This window comes from Dromaius novaehollandiae, chromosome 4 (genome assembly GCF_036370855.1).
Source record: "Dromaius novaehollandiae isolate bDroNov1 chromosome 4, bDroNov1.hap1, whole genome shotgun sequence".
In the NCBI taxonomy this organism is placed as follows: Eukaryota; Metazoa; Chordata; class Aves; order Casuariiformes; family Dromaiidae; genus Dromaius; species Dromaius novaehollandiae.
This window is the reverse complement of record NC_088101.1, coordinates 68,791,809-68,818,663: the sequence shown is the minus strand read 5'-3', so window position 1 is coordinate 68,818,663 and position 26,855 is coordinate 68,791,809. Positions and strand designations below refer to the sequence as shown.

General features: G+C 38.9%; 1 long non-coding RNA gene across 1 annotated transcript in view; it reads right to left on the bottom strand.

The window, feature by feature from the left end:
* Positions 1-23,931, bottom strand: part of LOC112995466 (uncharacterized) — a 98,832-nt gene extending 74,901 nt beyond the window's left edge. The window contains exons 1-2 of the long non-coding RNA XR_003262186.2: positions 23,689-23,931; positions 22,381-22,831 (exon numbers count right to left, since the gene is read on the bottom strand). This is a non-coding gene — a long non-coding RNA (uncharacterized LOC112995466). The remainder of the gene's footprint in view (positions 1-22,380; positions 22,832-23,688) is intronic.
* Positions 23,932-26,855: the final 2,924 nt, after the last annotated feature.

Below are 26,855 nucleotides of genomic sequence, written 5' to 3'. Positions count from 1 at the left end.
GATTTTACTAAAATTATGAATAAATTAGAAAATACCACATGCTTTGCCTACTAGGACAACACATGTTTTTCTGGTATTTCAAAACAAACGATCTGTTTTTGTGCTAAGGTTCACTGAAGCATCAGTATTTGACAACTGGTCAGCTCAAAGTTCAAAGATCAAAATGTTATTGTGCATGGATCTGTTTTGAAAACAAATGCAGTACAGTAATGGGGACAGTACATCCTAAGACAACAAAGAGAATATTTGTTTTCAGCATGCTATTTGCTGAGTGAGGTTTTATCCAAATCCATTAAAGAGCACAGCTAACAGCACTGCTGTGGCTATGAACACCCTTATGTGATTGTACTTCATTACGTGTTAGCCCTAAGAGGCCTCTGTAGACTAAACAAGTAAAGCGTACTGAGGGATGAAAGGATCAGAGATCAATTTATAGGAAAAACAAACTCTCCCTGTACCTCCTCTCTTCTCAGAAGCAGGTGATTAGCAGCTGCGTGAGGCACTTCAGCTGGGAAGCCAGTTAATATCCGCGTTGTGGAATACCTCCCACTTAGTGCATCCCACAGATCGTAATCTCAGCAACCAAAATTCATGATTTCATAGTAGCAGAGAAGCCTCCCCTTGCTTTTGACTAGTAGACTGGTGGTAAAAAATGCTTCTGATTACAGTGTTATTTGTTTAGTGTCATCCATCACAGAGAGACATGATTTGCATGAGCAACACCCTCTTTAGCTCAAGCTTCTACCTGATAACCTCCTGCAGTCTACATTGGCCCTAATACAGCTTTCTTCCACTTATTGTTAACAGGAAGAAAAGTCCACATGTTTAGAGCAATACATATAGACTTCAGTTTCTCAATGTGTTTTTTGAGAGAAATAGTTTCTTTGCAGAGGATTTCCTTGTTGTCTATCTAAAGAAATAGATATACTCTGTTTCTAAGAGATAACATTTCTTTTTTTGGAATTAAAGAATCAGCCTTGGCAAAGAAGAAAAGAAAAAGCTCGGGGTGGGTAGGATTTTAGTTTTAAGGACGGAGTGAGGAAAGGCAGCGAGAGATGCCAAATGCTAGTAAAGCATCTAACTGCAGTGCTGTTTGCCAAAAATAAAGGTATATTTTACTTAGAATTCTTTGGAGAAAGTTATATTTCAAATATCTTTTCCCATTATGGCCTGCATGAAAGCCCTCCAAGTTTGCCTCCCCAAAATGTTATACAGAACTGTTTCTATCTGAAATTCTTAAAAACAGCAAGCTAATGAACTATTAAAGTTGTTCATGCTTACAGCATACATAACAAGTCTTGACTGGAGGTGAACATACATGCAAGAGATGTACAGGGTTTAACAGGTTATGTTCAGCATGGGACAGTGCCTTTAGTGGCAAGGCCTAGTTACAAACCACAGTGTTGCTTATATCCCTCTCTGCTTCAATCTGATGCCTTCAGAAGAATACACCATGAAAGCGTAAGAAAGGCAGTACCTAGCTGTATGCTCAGAATAAATTAGTTTTTCCCTGGTAGTAATCAAGGCCAGTCAGAAGAATATATTCCATTGTCCTTTGATTTCTGGAACCTGCTCAAGAAAACAGCCACATATAATGGTTCCAAGTGTGTAACAATGGATTCAGGGAAGTGTTATCAAAATTACTGGAAGATGTTCATAGAAGCATTAAAATCTTAGTTGTAGTCCCCTTCATTCAAAAGCTTAAAGCAGACTGGATATTTTTGGAAATTGATTTGGGCTTTGAGGCATCTCCCCTACTCAGTGAAGATGGATAGACTCACAATAACTGTGAGTAAGAGGCTGAAAAATCACAGTGTTATTGGTGTATTCCATGAACACGACACATTGTGTTGATTGACCTACTTCAGTATTCATGTGAATATGAATGAAGCATTCCCAGATCCTTAAAATGCTGCCAAACATATCTGTGATAGGGCATATCGCTTTCATTCTATGCCAAGATGACAAGCTCGACCCTCAGATCCCATAAAGCAGCTTCCAGGACGTTTTATAAGCAAGTTTGCCACATTCCCATGAGTCATTTTAACCTTGTCTCAACCACTGTGTCTGACCAATTATAATTATTTTTTATTATAAAATATTTTAATAATGTTTGGAAATAATGATAATGGTCTCTGAGGAGTTACAAGAAATGAAGAAATGTTATGCAGATTGCAGTATTTACCTATAAGTAAGCACTCTTTAATAAATGAAAGTTAGTATTCTAAAATGTGGCTATGCAGAAACAATTGCTATGAAAGCATGTTAAAATCAGCAGCTCTCTCACATCTGTATCTTGGAGTTGCCCTTTGAAATCATGCCTCATGGGAAGCTATTATGCTGTAGAAACCTGCCTGAAAGCTGCTCCCACATGAGAGCAAAAGCTAAATATGTTGTGTAATACAACAGTGCAATTACAACAGCGAAAAACAAACAGAGACTCCAGTGTTCTCCTCTGTGTTGTAGACCCAGTGCTCTCTGCTCTGTGTCATGGTCAGTCACTTGTTGCAGGCATTTCTTGACCTCTTCCTGTTTTTAAGAGAAATATGCTTGCAAAACCAACAAATAACCCTATCTGGGATAACCCCAAAGCAAGGGTACGCCACAGCTACAGCTGATACGTCATTCCTGTGGGCTGCCTAACAAACTTCCTCTGCTCTGTGTTTTAATATCCAGCTTCATCCCAGAACCAAAATGTATCTTTCTAAAGCCACCATGTTTGTCAATTTTGTTGGAAAGCTACTACATGTAGGTTGTGAGCTGTAAGGACAGGATCTTGGTGTGGGGGGACTTTTCTCATCAGTATTTCTCCAGTAGAATACATTAACAGCTGTTTCTAGTCAATGACTTTTACTGAGCTTCGTTTGGGTTTGTTGTCTGCTGAACATATAAAAATTATAAATATATATTTTTAGCCAAAAAAAGGAACTAATTGGCTGCTTTAATGCAAAATCAAACACCTTTTATAATTGCTTTATGTACACATAAAAGTTCCCTGCTAGCTGTGCCAGTGAAGCCTGTGTTTTATCTGCATCATCTGCTTCTTTTGAGATCAGAGGATTTCTGACTCAAACCACATACCCTCTTTCTCAGTATCTCTCTGTATGTATATTACTATTTCCTCTTTCATATAATCTAACAATCTTATAAAGATGTTATAATTGTACCTTAAGCATCTACATTATCTGAGTGGAAAAAAACATATAAGAAGATGGGAGAGGGTGGAAATGTTTCATTTCAAAACCATATTTCACAACATTCAGTTCATTTATATCTCTGAGGGTTTCTGCTTCTCTCTTGCCTTCGTATGTGGGCCTCTTGGCCCATTTATCCCTTCCAAAATAGCACAGTGGGCTTCCATTATGGAAACATGTAAGCATGCAAGACGCTTTCTTTATCCTTGAACACCATTATGAGGAAAGCAAGCCTTATTATGTACCATGCATTACTATGATTAACATCTGGAGGGTGAAGGCTCTGTGTTCTGCCAGTCTCATTCTACATCATTTGAGCTGTAAAGATTCCGAATTTACACCTTTATACTTTCTTTCTTGGGAGTGCAAACCTATTCCTACAACTGAAGAACTTTGCATCATTTGATCCAAGCATCTGCAAAGAATTGTTCACAAAGAAGACCAACAACTTATGTGGAAAAAAAAATAACATTTATTCAGTACAGTTCTCCTAGTAATCAGTTATTTTCTAATTAGCCACGTTCTGTTTTCCATAAGGAAAGCAACAATTTGGCTCCACCTCCTGGTTTTTAGACTATAATAGGAGGTTAAAATTTGGGATACCATGGAAGCTGGTCGCAAGGTGCCACTGATCGCAGCATGGCAGCAACTAATCTGATTTGAAGGATAACCACCAATGACCAGACTTAATCCTACTGAATGGTATTAGGAGCTAAAGCAATACTTCAGCAGTGCACAGAGATAGATTTTATTAGCTATACAAATCCTAGCAGCTGTGCCATATAGAAGCAGGAATGAACAAGCCAGGTGGAATATCAAGACATTGCCAGAGCATGCAGGGATGGAATTGGGAAGGCCAAAGCTCAGCTGAAGTTGAAACTAGTGAGTGATATGAAAGACTACAAGAAAGGCTTCTAGAAGTACATCATCAGCAAAAGTAAAACAAAGGAAAATATGGGCACATTGATGAGCAGGGCAGAGCATCTAGTGACAAAGGACATGGAAAAAGATTAGGCATTCAGTGCTTTCTGTGCCTCAGCTTTTACTGAGAAAGTCTGCCTATATGCCTCCCAGGTTCCTGAGCCTAGTGACAGAGTCTGTGGGAGTGAGGCATTACTCAAAATAGAGGAACATAGACTTAGGGACCACTCAATCAAATTGGACGTTTATGGGATGGGCTGCACCCAACAGTGCTGTGGGAGCTGGCCAATGTTGCAGGGCCACTCTCTATCATCTTCAAAAGGTTGTGGCACTCAAAGGAGGTTCCTGATGGTTGGAATAAGGCAAACATCACATCCATCTTTCCCAAGGGCACAAAGAAGGATCGGAGGAACAATAGACTCGTCATCCTAACCCCAGTTTCCAGGAAGATTACAGAGCAAAATGTCCTGGAAACCATATCCAAGCACACGAAGGACCAGAAGGTGACTGGGAACAGGCAGCATAGAGCATGTATTTATCAAGGGCAATTCATGCCTGACCAACCCCAGCAGGAGTAAATGGCCTGTATGCAGTACTGTGCAGATGTGGTCATGCTGCTTTGTGTTCAGGACTGGAGCAGTCAAAACCATTTCAGGTAAATGCACAGTGCCCCATTGTATGGTGCCCATAAAGCAGCGAGTAACTGCTTTGCCTGCAGTGAACAGTATCAGTGACTGTGAAGGTCAGCAGTCCTCTCTGTAATTCTGATCAGTGGATGTGGTTACTAGTCTGGCAAGCATGCCAGATCATGGTTTAGAAAGTGGTTTAAAATGGGGTTGGTAGTTGGCCATGCTTACTTTAACTTCTTATACTTCATTTCAAAAGGAAACTGTAAAGTGGTTCTGCATCTTTGGTAAATTACTCTGGTCTTTGTGATAAGATGTGTCCAGGCGAAGGAGCAATATTTAGGCATTTTGCATATCCCTCTATAGAACTGCACACAATATGGCTTTTGGTTTTCATCCCCATATATTTTCAAATGCATGCAATAGACTTCATACCCACACCTGAATCAATTTTTTTGCAGTGAAGTTGAAGTGCTTATCCCCAGCCTAACCATCTGGTGGTCCCAAACACAAGAAGGATTTTTATTTTTTTAAGCAAAAAAAGAGGGAAAAGGCTGAGCTGGCTGTTCCTTCCCCTTCAAAGATAACCTTTTGGGGTCTTTTCAGCCCAGATAATCTCATTGGCTTCATATGTTTTAGCAAATATCTCTAGTTCCTCATTCATGTCCTATTAGTATAAGTGCTCCTCCAGGCCTGCTGTTGTGATTAAAAATGCTGTGTAGAAGCACAGTTGCAGAGTTACTGGAAAATCTTCTGGAAACACTTACATGGTTGTTTTGATCTCTACTACTATTTGGAAACTTTTTCTTTATTTAATAAAAATTAAGAACTATGGCATTTTCAGATTTTGATCCAAGTGGGCGCTTTTAACTTTTCATCTCTTACCAATAGTCACTTGCAGAATTTATTACTGCAAATTTGCAGACTTTGGTTAACCTAAAATCCAGTTAGAAAAAAGTTCAGTTCAGAAAGATCTTAAACAATCCCGATTTATGAAAGGAATTAACTGTATATGTAGTACAAAATCTATCAACTTCTCTGTCTCTTCAAATGATGTAACCAGGCTGTTATTTTTAGTGTTTTCATGTGGCTGTGCCCAAAATATTCCTGTAGAAATTAGGAAATGATTTGCAATAATATCAATACAGTAAATGCAATAATACATTATAATCTTCCATTTCTAGATCTTCCTCCCTGTGCAGCATCCCACAGCAAATTACAATCAATACAAAGCTAAACTTAGCACTGTTATGTCTTCCAAGTGATGGCCAGACGCAGGGGCAGACCTATCCAATTTAGGGACTCTCTAATCTAGCGGCACTGCTCTGTGTGTGTGCTCATCCTTCACCTTCCTGCAGGAGCAGCTCAGAACAGTGCAGTCAGCTGGCTCAGTCCTGTTGTTGTTTGATGCCGAGGAGACTTTTGAGACTGATTTCATAGCGGACATACTTGAAGTTTAATATGTGAGGAAAAAAATCAGCGAGGTTGGATTTTGTTAGAAACAGCACAAGATGTTCTATTCTCACCACATCCATGATCTTTTACATCAGAAGTCACACAACTATACACAACTCACTTCAAGTCATTCGGAATCTTGTCTTAAATTTCTAAGGAGATGAAAGGTAGGTAGGACTGGCCACACTCTCAAGGAATTCCTATATAGGGATCCAGAATGAAAAATTTTGCTAGTACTTAGATCTCAGAAAGCTATTTTTAGGTGACAGTTACAAAAGGGGCCGCAGGATCATGACCCAGATGAATAAAACCCATCACAATTTGTTCTTTCCTAATGGTCATGCCTTAGAGGCTCTGTCTGTACTCTTAACTAGTGTTAATCAGCATCTTCTTTAAAGCTGTAAGGCCTGTACTGATTTATACCAGCTAAGGGTTTGGGTTATGATCAGTAGTATCTAAAAGGCATTCATTTTGAAAATGCCACACAAAGATTTAATATTTTGAGTGGCTAAATTGGCTTTTCCATTCAGAGTTAGTAGTACTTCAAAGCAATCTTGCACCATTAGTAGTTTTACTGAGTACAAAACAATAGTAGCAAACCATTAGAGAAGGACCATGATTTCTTTGTTGCAAAATACTGGTTGCCTCCCCTTCAAGAGATTCAGCACCTTATAGTGTTGGGTCCAGTGTTAACATGAATTGTGAATGAGAATACTAACTTAGCTCCAAAAGTTTCTAGTTGCTTTGGAGAAGGATGTCCTGTACCTGCCAGAAGAAATCCCAGGAGAGCCAGGAAACAATTTTGATAAATTAGCAAAGTCAGTTTTCAGCATTTCTGTTTTAACTTAAAAAAGGTTCGCTGCCATATGCATTTGTACCTTGGCAATGCTTGCTGACAGAACAGAGGCTGTCTTGGCACATCACTTGTAAAAGCAAAATAGATTTGGCTGTCATTTCCATAATAAGCATAATTCATATTGTAGTGTCTAAAAACATATGGAAAGGGAGTATGTCAATATGAGAAGAATATGCCTTACAAGAGCTTGTAGGAGCCTCACAGTTAACAGGTACAGGGCCAGATGAAGTTATAATAAAAACAGCTCCTCCTTCTCCCACTATAATAGTACTTGGTTTGTGTCCAAATTATGAATGAGTTAACTAAGTATGCTACTTTGAACATGTAGGGCCCAATTATCCATTCACACAAATCTTGTATCAGTGTAATGCAATTAACCTCAGTGATTCATATCAAAGCGAAAAAGCAAAGAGAGTCAGACCTATAAAAAACTAATAGAATAGGCTTCTGTGTAGATAAGGCCTGACTTTTATTTACTCCTAGTGTGTGCCCGTGGTATTTTGCCAGGAACTGAGAGTGGTTTCTGCTTGTGATCTGATCTGTCTAGAAGCTATTGAACATGGTTAGGAAATCACCCAGCCTAAGTTTGTACAACTTGCTTCTGGCTACAGGTAGGAGGCTGAGTGTTTGTACTGCACGTATCAAGTTCACACTGCTCCCAGATATCTTGGAGTAGAACAACGTGAGTTCTTACCTGCCTACAAAGTACTATATAGACATATATTTGATATAAATAAGTAACAGGTCCCCTTATATATATGTTATTGGGGTTCTACAGTTCTAATTTGCTATTATACTTGTATAAACAACTGATGTTAATTGTTACACTGGTAATAGGTAATTACACTGGTATAAACATCCTAAGACCATATTCTTATGTTTGATAGTCAGCATGGAGCCAACCTAGTACAAGTTTCAAGTGAAATAGAACCTTATGCAAAATACATTTGCACCTATTTGAGGGCCCCGTTTGTCTGCCAGTATAAGCGGATCAGAATACAAATGAAAATCAGGCCCACATATATACATATATAATTTACAATTTCTTCATTGTTTTTTAACTGCTACTACTCTTTAATATAACTGCTTTTGCAATGCACAAGGATTTATAATATAAAGAAATGGGCACAGATGACATTTCATAGTACTGATATCTGGCATACTAAGATTATGCATTTCAATAAAATGGAATAGCTGGTCTTCAAAAAGGACAGGTAGATAAATAAAATGTGATCCCCATATCCCAACCTCAAAATGATAGAAATGTTACTTGGATTTTACACGCAGGCTAGAAATCAAGCAAGTTGAACTTGTACTATAACTGTGCTATAAATTCTTTCACTTTTAAGTTTATACATAGAGCATGACAAGTACAAGGAACAGTAGGAAGAAAAAAAATATATTATGTATCAAAAGTGAGTGAATTAATAATCTTGGGCCCACTTTCAGAAGTGAATTAAGCTCTTGGACACAGACCACCTACCTGCTGTGTGATCTAAGTATATCTTTAAGAGTATGCATGCTAGATTTAAAGGCGTTTCAAGTGCTAAAAATACAGAGGGGTACTTAGAATAATTTTCAAAATGTCTAAGCATCAAAAGCCCTTGACACTTTCAACACTTGAATTCCTTTAAAGATCTTACTCATGCTGCCCAAGTCACTTCTGATACTGTAACAGACTCCCAAATTCCATGTGGCCTTATCCACAAAGGGTGTTTATTGTTCACCTGTAATCTCTAGGCTCCCTGTAAAATCTAAAGGAATAAGTGACAACACTGGAGTTCTCGGTGCCACCATGCAGTCTAAGCCATAGTTTATGTAAAAAGAGAAAGAAGAAAAGTTAGGTCCGGCAGCAGGAGTTCTTAGGTGTCTAATTCTGGGTCAATGGGATGCAACTGTCTCTGCTTCCAATTCTTAGATCCAGACCCTTTCCTAGAATTACGAATCTAATTCCTCTTCAAATTTTGAGCAACAATTTGACAGCTCCACCGCTAGTATGAAAAGTCAATCTTATAGTTTTCTCACTTTCTTTGTCTTACTCCACAAACACTGTAATGTGATTACAATGCAATAGTATACATAACAGCTACAAATAGAAATTGAGGAAGAATGTAAAATTACAAGATGGTCTAGGCAGGCAGAGATGAATTACATGAAAAGTTTTGTCGAGACTGCTTTTCATCAGAAGAAGCAGTTTTGCCAAACAAATTTTCAGTCTTAACTGGAACAAAAATAACATTTAAATTATTGACTTTTCTATGCAGTGGAAACTCTGAGTTCTGACCAAGTTTATTGAAGACCTTGTTTTTAAGGTCTGTCCTCTATGGGAATATTAATCTTGCAAAAGCATTGTGTAGAAGATGAATAAGAACCACTCATTGATTAAATAAAAGCCACATTCTTCCTGCAACACCTTAATGGTATTTGAAGGTTTCCATGCAAGCTCTGAAACAGCCTAGTCCTCATTAATATATAAGAACTTTTGATCTCAGAGATGTATTATTTTAGGTCAGCAATAAAAAGCTAGAATAAAGAATTCTGTCAAATAAGAAAATAGGTAAATTGTTACTGCAATAAAGAGACACAGAACTTACGTAAATAAACTGCTTTCTTTAAATTTTTCATAAAATCAGAAGAGATGGACTAGAGAAATAAAATTAAAGCTTTGAGGATAATAGTCTGCAGTGTGTTAGACCCAACTAGTTATCATTTTACATAAATATAGAATGCATAAGATTTATACCTGATTTTTTAGCATTAAACAAAGGGACTATTTATCGATAATCTTGAGGTACAGTAACAGTGGCAAGAAGTATTCATAAAAACTAGCTAAAAACTGCAGCAAGTGGATATTTGCTTCAAAAATGCCATAGATATGGAAAACAGAAGTGCTTGGAGAACTTTCATCTGATGGATTTTGATCTCCTTCCACCATTTCCTCTGATGCCACCTTGGCTATGCCCGTATCACTATGCATGGGCCCCATTCTGCCCAGTGTCCTTCCACCCCCTTCCTCACTAATGTCCAGTGAGCCATCTGCAGGAAACCTACATGGTCTGGGTAGTGGGTGCAGAAGAGTGGGCATCCATGGGCGCACTGGTTTCTGCATGCTCCAGGGTGGTGCATGCTGCCCAGGCTGCGGTCATGCTTGCAAAATGCGCAGCTGGTAAAACCAAAATCAGCAGTATCCTGGGTCTGCCTTTGTGAAACGTGATGCAGCACAATATTTGTGGCATATAGACCTTCATTTTCTAGTCACTCTGCTAACAGCTACAAGACATAGTTAGACTATGTGTAACGACTCTTGGTCTTAGAACTTCTTCAAAGTTTATAAAAGCCAGTTATCTAAACGTCCTAGTTCAGTTCCCAGTAACCAGCCAAGGACTAACCCTATATATCCAGGTGCACAGTCAACTTTGCTTTGACCTGCTGTATTTCATATGTATACAGGTTTGCAGGTCTTCAGAGTAGGATGTAGGTAAGCATCTGTCCCAAAGTTCTCTGCTCCCAACAACAGATCATTGAGTTCTTTTTGACCTCTCTTTTTTAGTGCAAGAAGAAGGGACAAGCCCAGAAGGAGTGATGAGTTGACCACATTGCAAATAAGCATGGAGTGAATTGTTAGAAAAGGAGGGTGTGACTCACATGGGGCGATGTGAAGGCAATCTCAAAAGTGACCTTAAAATATCAATATTGTCTTAATCTTTGTATAAGCAAAATTCATATTTGTTGCCAGTGGTGGGATCTCTACCTCCTGGCCACCCATTTTATTTTCTGAAAAAATCAGATCCTTGATATTTCTTGGAGTGACTAATTTTGTTTCACCATCATGACCAACGCTAATGCTGAGAAAATAAGTTAGATTAGACAGAAGTCAATTACAGAAGAGTAAGTTTTAATAATGCCAGTCATAGCAGCCTTCTGGGGTTTTTCCTTAGTAAATTAAAAGGCTTTCCTTTTCGTCTAGAATCATCTTATCACTCATTTCACTATCAGAAAAACACTCTGAAGATAATAATGAGAGATTCTTTTAAAGAAAAAAGTATCGAATTTCTTCTCAATTTTAGAGGCGAGGATTGTTTTGTTTTATTTAGTTGATATTCTGGTTCATGTTTTTTTGTGACATACACTGCTGATAACAGCAAAATTATATAAGGTGAGTTGTCTGAGAATTGTGTTTTTACTGATTACACTCAACTAAGACTGTCACAAAGTGGCTCTCTTCTTTACAACCGTACCTCTCGCACAGTTCTTGTCGTTTACCTGGAAATTGGCAATCCACTCCTGCCTCATCTTCTAGCTTCTTGCACTCAAATTCTGCAGTTTATTCAGAATTCAGCAATGTTACTCATTTTGATTATGTCACCCATTTGTTCAGCAAGTAATTTACTACCTTCCTTTAAGAATCAGGATACCATTTAAGATTTAACTTCTAACATTTAACGCACTTAAGGTGCCATTTCCAATTTACTCACAGGTACTGATTGATGTCTACTTTCTCCCTAGACTTGAAACTCCGCTTTGGATTACTCTTTGTCTATTCCTGCAACATCCTGTGTGCAATGAGGAGGTGAGCATTTCTCAAGTCTGGTAGCGCTCCTAAATAGACCCGCAGCTTTCATTGCGTTTGATTCAAACAGAAGAAGTGAAAACTTTCTCTCAACAACTTTAACTGTGTGGGTTTCATTTCTCAATTTCAGTTCATTTTTGAAACATAACAAGGCATTCATTTTGCAAACATATTTTGTAGAAGTCCTGAGAAACTGTAATCAGTCAGCCTGGTATCCTTTCTCTGGCAGTGCCCAGAGGCGGACAGCCAGGCAGGCTGTCAAGCAGGGCAAGCATATCCAGTGTTTCCTCTAGCAGTCTCTCAGCTCTGACAATTTTCAGAGAATTTTCAAGGAAATTTCTGAGTTTGTTGCAGTTTGTCCATTTTGTTACCTGCAGCGCAGCTCTCTTCCAAGTATTTCTCCAGACTGCTCTTGAATCCTGGTAAGCTTCTTATGCGCAATGGACATCCTTTGGCTTTGAGGAGCTTTGCAGGTCGACTGCCTGAGATGAAGAGACATCATTTTGTTTACTCTGAACCTGGTTCTCACTACTTTAGTTTGATGGCCCCCTATTCCTGTACTGGTAGTGAACAGTCAATTCCTTGTCAAACCATCTCTATGGCATTCATGATTTCAAAGACCTATATTCCTCCTGCGCTCAGATCGTTGCTTTTCCAGCCTGAAGAATTCCACTCTATTGGACTGTTCCTTGTCAGAAACTGTTATATCACTTTGACCACTCTTGTTTCTCTTATCCATGTCTTTTCCTGTTCTATCATACACTTCGGAGATAAGGGGACAAGAATAATGCACAATATGCAAGGTTTGGTTCAACCACAGCTGCAGAGCTGTAATGATGTTTTTGTGTTTGACTTTCCATGCCTTTCCTAATGATTCCTAAAATCCAGCTTTTTTTTTGATAACTGCTGAGAACACAGCTCATGTTTTTCAGGAACTCTCTATGATAAGACCCAAGGTCTCACTCCTGAGTGGAAGTACCCAGGTCAGAGACCATTATTTAATGTATATATTTAGGATTATTTTTTTCCCATCTGCACCACTTTATATTTATCTATATTGAATTTTACCTGCCATTTTACTTCCCAGTCTCATAATGGCATTTTGCAATTCTTCACAGCTAGCCTAAGTCCTGGCTACCTCAGATCAGCCAGGTTTGTCACCTTGCTGTTTGTTGTACTTTCCAAATTATATCAACTGGATCACCCTTAATAACATGCTTGTTGTCCACACTTCTATTGTGTTTGAGGGGCAGGGCTAGCCTCTGCAGCAACTATTTTTTTTATTTTCCAGACAAGTCATATTTATCCAGATTTCCACTAATTCTATCTTTTTTTTGTGGCTTGTAGTAATTTGCCAATTGCAGACATCAGGCTCACAGACTTGGAGTTCCCAAGATGCTCCCCAGGAACCTCTTTAAAAATTGGTGTCACATTTGCCATTCTCTTTCCTTCAGGAATGAGAGAAATTTTAAGAGAATATTGCTATGAATAATTCACCTATTTCATCCTCTAATTCTCTGAGACCCAAGTGAATACCACAGTCCCAGTGGTTTCTTAGTGTTTATTCTGTCCCTCTATTCTAAAACTTCTTCCACAGTTTCTTTGGTTTCAGACAATCCCTTGCTGAGTTCTGTCAAAGGAAGGGTTTGGGGCTGCCTTGAAGCCTCCTACAGTGAGCACCAGAGCAAAGAATTCGTTTACCATCACTGCCACAGCCTTGCCCTTGCTGAGCTCTCCTTCAGTACCCTTGTCACCAGCTGACCTACAGGATTTCTGGCAGTGTTTCCTTCTGTTATGCTGGGAGAAGGATTCTGACCTACCTTATAGTGTTGTGAAGAAGAATGGTGCCTAGAGGACCTGTGCCTCATTTGCTATAAAATCTGATTGCTCGGGCAAGGATTTCAGGAAGAAAAAGACAGTCTTGAGTTAAGACAACTGAATGATGGTCTGGAAAGCTGGATTTATGTCACTGCCACAGATACTGGGCAAGTGACTTAAAGAAGTCTTCTGTTTGCACTATTTGTGCACTCCTGATTTTCTGGGTGACTGACTTAACACCTCTGGTGTATGAGAAGTGCTATGCAATGGGATCAGCCTTTTGAATATACAAAGTAGCACACTAAAAATTCAGACCTCATTGTCTCAAAGCTGACATATTAGCAGGTATTTTTTACTTTCGTCTTGCTATGTCTCATTTCAGCATCTGCAAAATGGAAGAATGCTACTCCTCAATTCAGAAGGGTAGTGTGCATATAAATTCATTAAAGTTTGTAAGATGTTCAGGTACTATAGCAACAAGCACCGCTGAAAAACCTGGAAGGGATATAGTAATTATCTTCATAGCAGGGTTTGGATACTGTGCAGTAAATAAGGCATGGGGGACATATTGAGCAATGGGAAGAGAACTGAAATTGAATATTTGTTTTTGAGCTAAATTCCTTCTGTCCTGTGCACAGACTGAAGCACAAATAGTTTAGAACAAACTTCAAATGTGATAATGTAATTAGATAGTGCCATAATGCTCACACCCAATGGGACTCATTTTAGGCCATACAAGGCAATTCTCAAGGTTTGGCAAAAATACCAGCAATTAAAAATAGTATTTTACACTAGATAAAGGGTCAGGAAACTGTAATAAAAGGCAGTCTGAATCTCTTCTGCTACTCCACTGAATTGCAGGTTGAAGGGGTAATAAATATTGCCTACAATTTTTGAAAGTACTTTAGAGATTTGAGAGCCTAAACTCTGTGAAAGTCATTGCAACTGAAGCTCCTATGACTCCAGCTAGAGGAAACTCTGCTAGTTGCAGAAATGGAAGCATTAGGAAGATACCTCCACATGGCACACCACGCAGAGAGGAAAACCCAAGAGAGGAAAGGTTTATTAACTCGGCCTTAGCCAATGTATCTGGGCTAGTATCATTACAGAGCTTTGTACTGTGCCACCTGAACATACTGCAGATAAGGTATTGAGATTAATCTGATTAATATGATTAAGCTTGACAGGATTTGGCCCTTTTTTATGGCCAGCTTTTGATAACCTGACTCAGACTTGTTAGCATCTTACTCTACAAACCTTCCTGCTGAAATCTGTGGGGCTGCTAACAATGAAAACACTCAATTTAAGGGGTTCAGTATCTCTCCATTACGGACAGACTGTGGGAACCTTAATTTCCACACACAGCAGAAATTCTTTACTTTTCAAGTCTTTCATGAAATATCTATTTATAGCTATTATGCTGTTGTTGATAGTAAAGCTTCCATCGATTACAACAAGGCCTAACTTTCACCTATAATAAACAACTTAATCTACCTTGAAATGGCGAAGGACTCAGTTGACCCTGCCAGGATTTCATCCTGATGTCCAAGGAAGGGTAGATATTTTAAGACTGTAGCATCTAGTAAGCAACCTTTTCCAGTGATCTGAGCAACAGCAGTCATTTCGATTTTTAAGAAAACTGGCTATAAATAGTAGTTTTCTATCTGAAAGAATTATCGCTATGATTTAGTTGATTTTGCTACTGTGTTGTAAGGTATTTAATGTTTAAGACTTTAGAAACTTATAGCAAATACAAATTAACTGATAATGGTAATAACCATCATTACAGTGATGGAATCCTCACTTTTTTTTTCTATAGGGTTGCATTTGTTCTACTAGTATGCACATATATTTGTTTTTTATGGAAGAATCCGATTTGGGCATTCATTATTGACACACACAATCAGATTTTAAGTGCAGTTAAGTACACCATCTGGCTTTTCTTTCTTGTCTATGCCTCTGTAGCCATACACAGTTATATGCTATTGCAGGAGTGTCTGGTGTCTATTATAGCTGCACCAGTTGCGCTACAATCAGCTGAGTAGACATTTCCCTTATGAACCCTGATTTCAATGTTTAACAACTAATTTGAAATTGCATCAAGCTCAAACATGGCAGGCACATTTGCAGACCAAATGTGTTTTTGTTTATCCTTTTGTTTTTAAATGCCAAAAATGGCAGTGTTTAAAGAGTCCATCCGAATAATATAACATTTATGATCAGCAAAGGCAGATCTGCTCTCAGTTTGGGGATATGGTCACAGGATGTTTGGAAGGGGGTCTTAGCGGTTTTGTCATCATTCTCACCTAGATAACTACTAGTAGTACACAGCATGTACTGCAAGCCGCATTTAATGATGGGTCTTAAGTATGCTTATGACAGACTGTTGGCATTCTGCATAGAGGGGAATTGTGCTGATTTACCCTGCAACTAGCCTGGCAGAGTTCTATTAATCCCAATGTAGAAGTAAAAATAGTCTTTATATTTCTCTGTAAATCTGAGCAACCTAAGGAGTGAGACAGAGGAGCCCTCCAGAGAGAAATTTTAAGAAAGAGTTCAAATTCATAAGAGGGCGTAAAAAGGAAAGAAGGAGAAGAGGGGGGAATGAATTAAAAACATTTTCATTTAAGTTTTTCATTTAAATGTATTTTGTTGTTTTTTTCTGACAATCCAAGCTTCATGCTCGCTGCTGTGTGAGAAGATCCAGTCCAACAACATCTTGTCTAAGTTAGGGGTTCTAAATCCACCAACGGCTATTGAAGGGCCAAGATTTATCAGGCATAGCCCTACTTCATCTGAATGTTCTCTTGGCATTTACTTTCCCACATAAGCTCCTAAGTGCCTGTGCTGGGGAAATGAATGCTTACCTCTCGCCTAACGCTCCACTGCAATTCAAAGCACCAGCTATGTTCCACCTCTGTGCAGCAAGTCCTTTTTGCAAAATAGCCTACTGGTTAGAGCATTCACCCAGCATGGGGGATTCCTGTGCCACAGTGCCTGGGGGGGACTCAATCCGCATCGTCTTTGATGAGTGCATTATCGCTCCTTCAGCCTAACACTGAAGCTCTGAAATGGTTTCAGGAGGCTTCTTTGCAGATTCCCCGCTAATTAGAGAGAAGTGTGTTTGAACCATTTCAGACTGTGGAAAGTATTGAGCCAGGGTGTCTTACTTCCTCAGTGACTGCTCTGATCACTAATAGAAATTGAGGGAACCACCTCTCCCTGCCTGTATGTTAAAAGAAAAGAGAGAGCTGGGATCAATTCTTTGAAGAAACAGTTACAAAAGACTGTTGCCAGGAGAGGATTCTAGGTTTATGATCCCGAGTGGAGGAAGGCACTTGCCTGTAGCCAGGAATAAAACACTCGGTACCAGGGGAGGAACAGAGGCCAGTTTCAGAAATATGCCACATGTCATTTCCTACCAGTGGGCCCTGCTCGATGTGCTTGAGCGGAACAAGGGATTCAGATCCTTAACAAAGGGGTTTTGTCTCTACACAGAAGTCAGGCACTTAGCAATTAGGCATGCAGCCTCTATAAAGATTTATATTTTTGAAAATAAACTGATAAAACTTTACTTCAGTTCAAGCAGCAGAGTAATTTTTTTCTGTAACGAAAGGTTCTGTGTTTGACTTCTACTGCACATTGGATGTTTGATATTTTGATCCAGAAGATACAAATATAGCATAACTCCAATATTAAACCAGCACTATTTTTTGCCTGTTGAAAAGGTTGATGTTGAATGTAACGCACACCTCTGCCTTGCTGCATTTCTCCAGTCTTTGAGAACTCCTCAGTCTCCAAGCAGCTCCTTGGAGCAATCCCCTTTCCTCCTTTTCAGCCACCTGCTATTTTCACCTTCCCACTCAGCTGTTCCCTAGCTCTTAAGCTGAATACTCCAGTGTGCCCTGCTCCATCCCCAGCCAAATGCTGCCTCGACTCCTGCAGAGCAGGCCCAATGTGGAGGTAACTTGATGAGCAATATTATCAATTTCAAATCTAAGGCAGTACATGAATGCAAGGCAAAAAAATGTTCTGAGAATAATTTTTCCTGAAAATTTATCTTCAGCAAAGGAAAACATGATATGCCTGTGATTAATCTTAAGTACATAAGTAGTCCTAATGAAGTCAGTAGGGCTATTCGTTTACTTGAAATTAAATACATAAACAAGTCTTCACAGGACGAGAGTGTGTATATTAGCAAAATTATTTTCTCATCTCATTCCACAGATGTCCAGTACCCATATGTGCTGCTATGATGGCTTCTTCTCCTGTCAACTATTCAGCTGACCTGCGACTCTGCAGCTGATCTGTTTAGATCATTCTAAAATGTTGTGCTCTCCATCCACACATTCCTATGGTGTCAAAAGGGTCCTTTTAACTTCTATATTGGTCAAATATTTCCAGTGTAAAACATGTTCTCAGACACTATTAACAGTCCCAGATATCGACCAGAAAACAGTTGATGAAAAAGCAAAAACCTGATTTAGTCATGTTAGCGGAGATCAGAAGTAAGTAAGGGACAGGTAAGTTTAGACTCTAGAGTCCCACTTTATATCGTCTGTGCTTTATGCATCTGGATTCTTTTAATTTTATTTATGGGTTAACATTTTAAATGTAATCAATATTGGCTCCCCAAAGAAACACCTGTATGTGAGATTTGAACAAGTACAATTCCTTTATTTTTCCTACATTTATCTTTTTACCTTGCTTATTGAAAAAGAATGTGTCATGTTATATTATAGAACATATACAATATATAATATATTCCACACCAATATGTTATTGCATAAGTTTTACTGTATATCGATACGCACAGTATATACTAATATAGGAGCTGGAGCCAATGCAATTTATGTATTAGGTCTGCATGTCATAACAGGAGCTAACAGAGCCTCTTCGGTAAACCCACATCCATAATGTGATGTCTGACTTCTGTAGTCAGACACATATATGTAGTGACACATATATGTCTGACTTCTGTAGTGAAAAAATGTAGTTGCTGTTATTATATATGTGATTATTATGATGATGACTTTATTCCTCATTTATTTAGATATTTTACAGGTGCTCAGAGACATATAAGTTAGGAGATCTATAACCAATAGTTCAGGAATGAGGACTGATTTTCGCTGAAAGTATGTGAGGGCATGCTCAACAGGAGCAGACACTACAGTGGGCTTTGGAAAACCTGCGTTAAGGTCCTGGCATAAACCTCTCCGATGGCCCTAGACAAATCAGAGGATACTCTGTGGTTCCTTGGCCCATGGAGTGTGTGAATCTTGTCCTTGGGTGATCCACCACAGAAACAGATGATTTGTTCTAGCGCCTGCTTCCTTTTTACAGCCTTCTCCACATTCAGCTCCATTTTCTTCTTTGCGCACTTCTTCAGAGAAGAATTTATTTCCAAGACAGAGAGACTATAGACCATTAAGGGGTAGCAAGCACCCCAACACAGACAAACTCCTGAAGTGCCTTCTGATGCTTGCATCAGAATTAATGCTGCTTAATGTAAGGAAATGTTCAAAGACGAGCTGTTCCTCTTGTCTCAGACTCGCAACATGATGCCTAGCCTGTTGTTCTGAAGGTAACACAAATAGGGGCTCTCCCTTGCTCATTGCTTAAGTCAGACTCACAACAGAGCCTTGAAGGTACCTTTGGATGGAAGCTGCCATATACATGAAAAGTATTATTCAGATAAAGATACACAACAGTGATGAAAAAATATGCAAAAATAAAAGCAGAAAAGACAACAGGTGATACAGAAATATGGGCATCCAGAAGGTGGCAAATATCTCACTCCTTGTGAAGTCCACGGGAGTGTTGGTTTTTGACTCCTGTGAGACCTCACTGCTATGTAATATAATGTGGGGTGCTTAGGGAAGGACTGAGAGAGGTACATAAAAGATGCAGCAAGAAGAAAAAAAGAGCAAGGAGAAAAAGGGTCACAGACCAGAGGAAGAAAGGCACCTGAAACCAGTCTACAGGCATGAGACTGGGAATTGGAAGCACAGCATCTTTGTATTTCTCTTTATATTCTGTATTTATAATTTCTCTTAATAAAGACCAAGGTTCATTTGGAAATGAAGTCTTTTCACAGCGTAATGCTGGACTGAATACACAAAATGAAGGAATTAGGGAAAAGAAAGAGTGTGAAAATCAGGGAAAATGAAGAGTGAGAAAGTGAGAGCAAATTCAAATACCTGGGGCACAAAAGAACCTTAAAAGGCATGGTATCATATAAGATGGATAGAGAAAGAGGGTATGCTATTGCCTGGCTTAAATCTTCCCCCCTCACCATGATAGTTGCTATAAATCTCATCGCTGGAGCCAAGCTGTTCTGTTCCTTCAGCCTGTGCCCCACTTCTGGCTGTTGCACAACTGAACATTGCACTTTGCCAGGCAGCCAGAGATCCTCCTAATACAGAGAAGAAACTGTGGTACAAACCACTGAGAAATGATCAATATTGTTTGAAATGGTAGAACATTTCCAGCAAAGAAAAATAAAATCTATATTTATATATGTAGTTTTCAGGCTTAAGTGAGTAGTTTCTGCCTTTTTTGACTGATTTTGCAGAATAAATTTAATTCTGAGCTATATATATAAAAGAAAGATTTTCATTGGCAAATGAATAAATTCTGAAATTGTTGTGTAGCCTACTTAGGCAAAATTTTTAACATTTACTTTGGAAAAGAAGTATACAAATCGAATGACAATGTGAAATCTATGTCTGAAAAAGATACACATGGGCTTTTAGTCGCAATCCGGTGAATGAGCCAAGATGCATGCTGATTTCTTCTCCAACTATCAAGCACTATTTTAGCTAACTTTCAAAAGGCTTTGCAATACACAACACTGTATGATAAAAGTCCACATTTCCGGGCTGCAGCAAGATCTTTTCCTTGAAAATTGTATTACTGATTCGTGTCTATCTTTTTACAATGAATAAATACAACAAATATATGGCCATAACAATAGACTTTAGAAAATAGAATTGTTCCTTCTTGATATGAAAACAATTTTCTTTTGCATTAGTTGAGCAAAAAATCAGCAATGAGACTACTTAGCATAGCAAAAGGTTCCTTATCTATGTTTATTTTCTTTCAAAAACCTTTCTCAATTCTACGGAAAGTTGAAAACTATTTTAGACACATAAGTTAATGATTTAGGCAAATAAAATATTACTAGGACACATTCACCTAAAATCTCCTTTATCAGCTTCTGCAATGCCCCACTTTCCCACCATTTCCTCATAGGATTAGATCACAAAATTGATATTGTTTAAATATATGAAGAGCATAAATGATCTCCATGAAAATGCCACAGTTCTTACTGTGGCAGAGATTGCAGTGCTAATACACTACCTACATTAATATGAACAGTTTGTGCCCATTCAGTTGTTCCACCTCCATTTCATGATTACTGGAACAATATAACAGACTAGAACTGAAGAAGGATCAAGCTAATAAAAAAAAGAAAAAACAACTTTGGAGGAGGTAGCTAACTGAATTCAAATGAACTGCTAAAAACAATGCCCCATACCATCCTTTGTAAACAGTTGCCTAAATTATCTTGGGTTTTGAAGAGTGCTAATGATTACAATATATTCAGTGGAAGTTGTCTCCAGTGTCATTGTCTCCAGATTTCAGTATTCTTCTGAAAGGAATACTAGATGTTAAAGTGCTTAAGTGAACTCGACAGATGAACCCAAATTACAGTGTCTATTAAAATCAACAGGAAAGCTTTCAATAACTTATTCATCATTATGATTACAAGTGTTTGTATAAAATAAATAAGGCCAAGATCCAGTTCTAGGATAAATAATAAATAGGACCAAGACCCAGGTTCTACATGCACATATAGCATGCCTCTAAAATGATTTACTTTAACCTTCAATCTCATACCTAACTCCCCCCAAAAGATTGTTTTAATTTTATGTTTAATTTAATTCAAGTGAGTGTACGCATGTTTTCTGTGAACATGTTGGTTTCAAATATGGCCACAAGTTTTTAGCTGAGCTCTTGCAGACACAGCAGGAGATAAGCTTAGTGCTGAGATCCGTGAGAGAAAATTCAGATTGGATGTTACCAGATATCCAAAGGAATCAACTGCCAGATTTGTTAATGTAATCCTTTGTATCAGAACTGTGATTCAAAGGGTGGTTGGTGTATGTCCTGTCCAGCCACTCAGGGAACAGAAATACATACTCTGCCCTGTGTGTCCAATTAGAAAAAGCTAATTTTTCAAATGAATTTCTTTTCCACAATATACATGGGGACTGAGATGGAGGTAAAGACATTTTCACAGAAATGCAGACAACTTGTGAAAAGTCCTTTTTTTAAATCCTACCATCCCCTTTTGAAAGGGAGCTAGAAATGTAAACCATGCTATTATGTGGCTCCTGTGCAAATTAGCTCTATGGGAATACAAAATAGAACAGATTTATACTAACAACAGGCTGAGGGAGATTACTTGCAAACAACAAAGGCAGCCTGGCCAGCAGTTTAGGCCTTCTCTTGTTAAGAAAATTTTCCCATCTGTAACTAAATCAATTAGTTATACCAGTGCAAACCCCTGATAGAGACATGCTGCACCAGCATGAATTGGGGTTTAAAGCCATTTAGGTTAATTCAATAAATCCTTGTCAGCATTGCTTTGAAGCAAAGGATACCATAGAAGCAAAAGTTTATCTGGGGTAAAGGAACTGACTGACATGTAGGCAGGTATCAAGTTGTCATTCTTCTGGCTACAAGCATGTGCAGCTGAGAGAATATACATGGCAGGTCTCATTTGGATCTCATCTCAAGCCTGTGTAATGAAGAACAACGCTCTTCCCATTGCAGGCCTTTCTATTCAATAACTGATCTTAAATGAATTTTCAAACTCTTTAATTTTAAAATGTAACAAGACAATTATAAATGCTGGCCCTTAACATGCCATACCTTTTGGAAATAACACCATACTGTCCTCTTTCTCTCTTCCTCTCTCTTTCCAGCTTTCCCCTTTTCTGTGTTGCAGCACGGCTGAGTCCACCAGCTTCCTTCTCATTAGCAGAAGCACCGATGTCCGAGGGAAGGCACGAGGCAATCCCCAGAACTGCTATGTGAGGTGAGTCCTCCCACACTAATATCTTGCTTATTCAGAGACGTGCTCTCAGGAGGTCAGCAGCAGCGTTACAAGGAGAAAGAACAGCTACAAGAGAAGTGCTCTGCCATCTCCTCCTCATTAACGCTGACTCTGGTCACTAGCTGGGGCTCAGAGGTTAACAGTGGGAATGTCAGAATGGGTGCAATAGGGCTCATTTTCTCTGTGTAAGCTCCTTTGTGCTGCCTTGCCAGTTGTAAAAGAGCGCTTGTTTAAACTGACCGCTTTTCCAGATTCTCTATACATCCCCTGTTTTACGATAAAAAAAAAAAAGAATTTCATAGAACACAAGGAATTATTGTGTAGTTATCACTGATGTCACGATAATCAGCCGTATACTTAACACTTCACCTGGTTCTAGCAGAATCAGTTCTTATTCCCTGGGCTTCATAAAACAGAATGTCCTTAGAAAAATATGTGTGTTTGAAAGTAAGAACCAGCTCTGAACTTTAAATTTTAAAACATAAAAGCTCTTGTCAGGGACTCTACAGAGCAGGGACTCTGCCTATTGCCTACATCAGACTCTTTCTACTGCCCAGGAATATGGGACTGGAGGCCTCCGGAGGTACTGAGTTCATGCCCCTGCTATCACAGGCTCCATATCAAGTAAGTTTTCATAGCAAATCAATCTCCACTCTGACAATAATAGATTTTTGTTCCACCAGGCAGATGGTTCTGGAACAGAGCTCCACAGTTTACTGAGCTGACGCTTAGGAACCTGATTCTGATTTGCAGGGTAAAATATATCTGGATTAAATAAATTCCACTTTGGATCTGTTTGTTGTTACGATAACATTTTCCAACAGTTTAAATAGTTTTCTTCCTTCCCTTGTATCTATCCTCTATCCCCTGCCCCGATGTATTTATAGCAATCATGCCCTCTCTGAGACTTTGTTTTGCTGAGCAAAACTAGCCAAGATCTTTTCATGGCCTCTGGGAAGACAGGCTCTCTGTGCCCCAAATCTGCCTCGCTGCCCTCCTGTGCACCTGTTCCAGTTTGCATTAATCTTTCCTGAGCGTGTCCCAGGACTGCACACAACGCGGTCCGTGATGTGCCCCCCATAACATGCACTAGTACTTCACTATGTCCTTTGGAATTACTTCACCTGAAACAGCTTCCAACTTCTTTTTTCACATCGTCTAATTTCCAGAGCGATCCCATTGCACTGGCACAGCTGAGAAGGCAGCAATCTGTGGCACAGGAGCAGGAATGAGTGCCCTGTGAGATGTGGGAAGACAAGCACAGCAACTAGCTTTACTGCCAAACAAACAGAAGGAATTTCATTTTCATATTCACCTATGATCAGACTATAGTCTCAAGTCTTTTCCTTCTCTTCAGTTGTTTCCAAAATACAGGCTGCCGGTTCTTGGCAGAAATACTTGTTGGCCTCTGACTGTATGACCTTGAACTCTGTACTATTAAATTTCATCCTGTTCTTTTTACTTCTATCCTCAGTAATCCAGCTGTTCCTGCGTGATATTTTGATCCTCCTCTGCAATGGCCATGCCGCCCAGCTTTGTGTCACTAGCATAATTTATCAGTTTACTCCCACTTTTGATCTTCAAGCTAAAAGTAAAAATATCGAATAAATACAGAATGTTTTCCACCAGTAGCCTCCCTCCTGTCTATCACTTCCCTCTTCAACACTCGCCAGTGTCATGTCCACTTTAGTCAACTTTTTAACCTCCTTATGCAGCTCACCTACCTTCCCTTGTTTGGCTGACTATTTGTCAGTGAGAATGCATAAAAAAATGAGTTGGACAGCTACCAGCTGTTACATTGATCTTAATAATATGCATTTTTGAACTACTTTAAAAGTAAAAAATAAAGACTGGGAAATAAATATAAATGAGATTAAACGAAGTAAGGTTTTAGCTAAGGCAGATTGTGCCAATCTAATTTGACACTACTCTTAGGTAGAGATACTTTTTTTTTCTGCAAACAAAATACAATGAATATCATCTGCCTGGACTTCAGTAATCGATTTTATAGTGTGCCACACAGCTAGTAAAGACTTGTTAGCATTTGCAGTTTAGGTGGGGAAAGGGACGAGAGAGTTAGCATAACTTCATACCAGTTAAAAATAACTGTAGAGACCAAGAGTGACTGCTTGGTTGAGTGATGCCATTCACCACAGCTTCAAATTACTGTGGAATTGTTTAAGCATTAGTTAACTGGCTGCCATGAATCCCATGATGGATCTCTTAAGTAAGAGTTAAGTAATGGTTTACCCTAGCCTGGTTAATGGTTATACAGGCTGTTCAGGTTTGATTAGGTTTTTTCTTTCCATTACTGTAATTGTATGGTAATTAACTCATCTACATCTCTTTTTTTGAAAATGTATGTATTTTGTGATTTTACAATTAGTATTTTTTTCTGGGAAAAAATCTTAGATTACAGAGCATGCCACCATGTCAATCAACTAGCTGTGCTTGCAGAGTTTACATTCTCAATTTTCCAACCCAAAATAACTGGTACTTAAACTTTTCCACTAGTAGAAAGTACAACAGCAGAACACAGAGTCAGTGCTTGATTGATTGGAATTGCCAAGCGGAAATGTGCATTTAATGCAATATAGCTCTGAATGTTAACTTAAAACAGAGGAACATAACTCCTTTAAAGAAAATCATATTTACTGAGACATTAAGCATAAGAAAGATTGTGTGACATAGCTAGAAATAGTGATAAATGTAAAAATAAACAAACACTTCAGTGTAAAAAGTAGGGCATTAAATATGCTATTATTTCCATTTGATTTTTTGGTAGCATTTTGTCCTGTCGAGCACGTATTGTACAGTAAGGACCTTTAGCCACACTAAGTGTACTTCACTCAGCACTTTTAACCAGTCTTCTTAGGAAGGGACAGAACATGATACTCTTACTGAGAAATATGAACGCAGAGCCAGAATGGTGGTCCCTGGGTGGGATAAACCACCTGCAGTTGCAAACTAGGATAGAGCAAGGTTCTACTGCATTAATTCATGCATAAACTCTGAGATGTCCCTTGGAGATAAGATGGACAAAAAAGGGAGGAAAAAGTCTGATTCAGTGTGCTGAACATATGCCCTTAAGAGCTAACACTGACATGTACTTTAGAACTAACATCTAAAAATGTGGTCCTATGGCATATCCAGAGAAATATACTCAGAAATAGAAAAGCTTTCAGGCCTTGCAGTCCTATTTCCTATGTTGTTATGTTTCTCTTCATTGTAAAAATTTTGTTCACATAATTCTGGGAAACTGTCATCCAGAAAGCTGGGTAGCATTATGAACATCCATGGCCAAGAAAATGAAGTCATATAACAACAGGTGCAGAGAAGGGTGGCTGGCATCAGCAAGGGAATGGGGTGAGACTAGGAGAATACATCCCGATCAACCTACCAAAGTGAGGGCTTTATTTGCTTGTGGTAAAGCAATGGCATATACTGAAAAATCACTTGGAGTAATTAATTAAAAATGTAAATGAAACTTTAAATATATGCATTCACAAATGACTGCACCAATCCATCAAGAAAAGAGTTAAAGATTTTAAGCAGTTTCTTTTATTCCATGAAGAGCAGTTTCACCTGCCATTAGTAGGAGTCAAATTTACTACCTTGGGAAAGCATAAAGAGCAAGGCTGTGAACAGAGGCCGATATTCATATTCATTTGGGGATTTTTAGTGCAAAATTCAGATAAAAAATATGAATAAATGCAAATTTCACCTGGTGTGCATTTATCCAGGGGTGAAATTTCATGCATAACCCTCCTCCTCTTCTGCCCACTGAAAAAAAGATGTGAAACTTTAGTCTGGCAGGTCTAATGTGCTCATCCAGCTCATGGATTTGAACAGCTATTTCAGTTTTTTATAACAAGCTGTCTATAAATGATCATAGCATGTGATGCTAAATGGTGCCACAGTCCAGGAGCAATACCAGCAGTATTTCCCAGGTTGTGCCGTGTAGTGATAGTCCCATCACCCCATGGTCTCCTGAGAGCGAGTTCCAGCAAGCCACTTACGCAGGCAGGCTGGGAGCTTGAACGATAATGTTGTGCAAGGAAATATTTCAAATACTTGTTACTTAAAGACCGTTGAACCTGAATTCTGGCCTAGCGTCTAGGGGAAATGACAGTAGTTGCACTTTTGCTGCATTGTAACTCACACATCATGCAGCTCTTCGAAGTAGGGTGGGATGCTCTCATAACTCATTCCCACAATAAAGGGGTGCGCGCGCACGCACGCACACACACACACACACCGTCTTCTGTCTCCCTGCCCCGGTTGTGTTTTC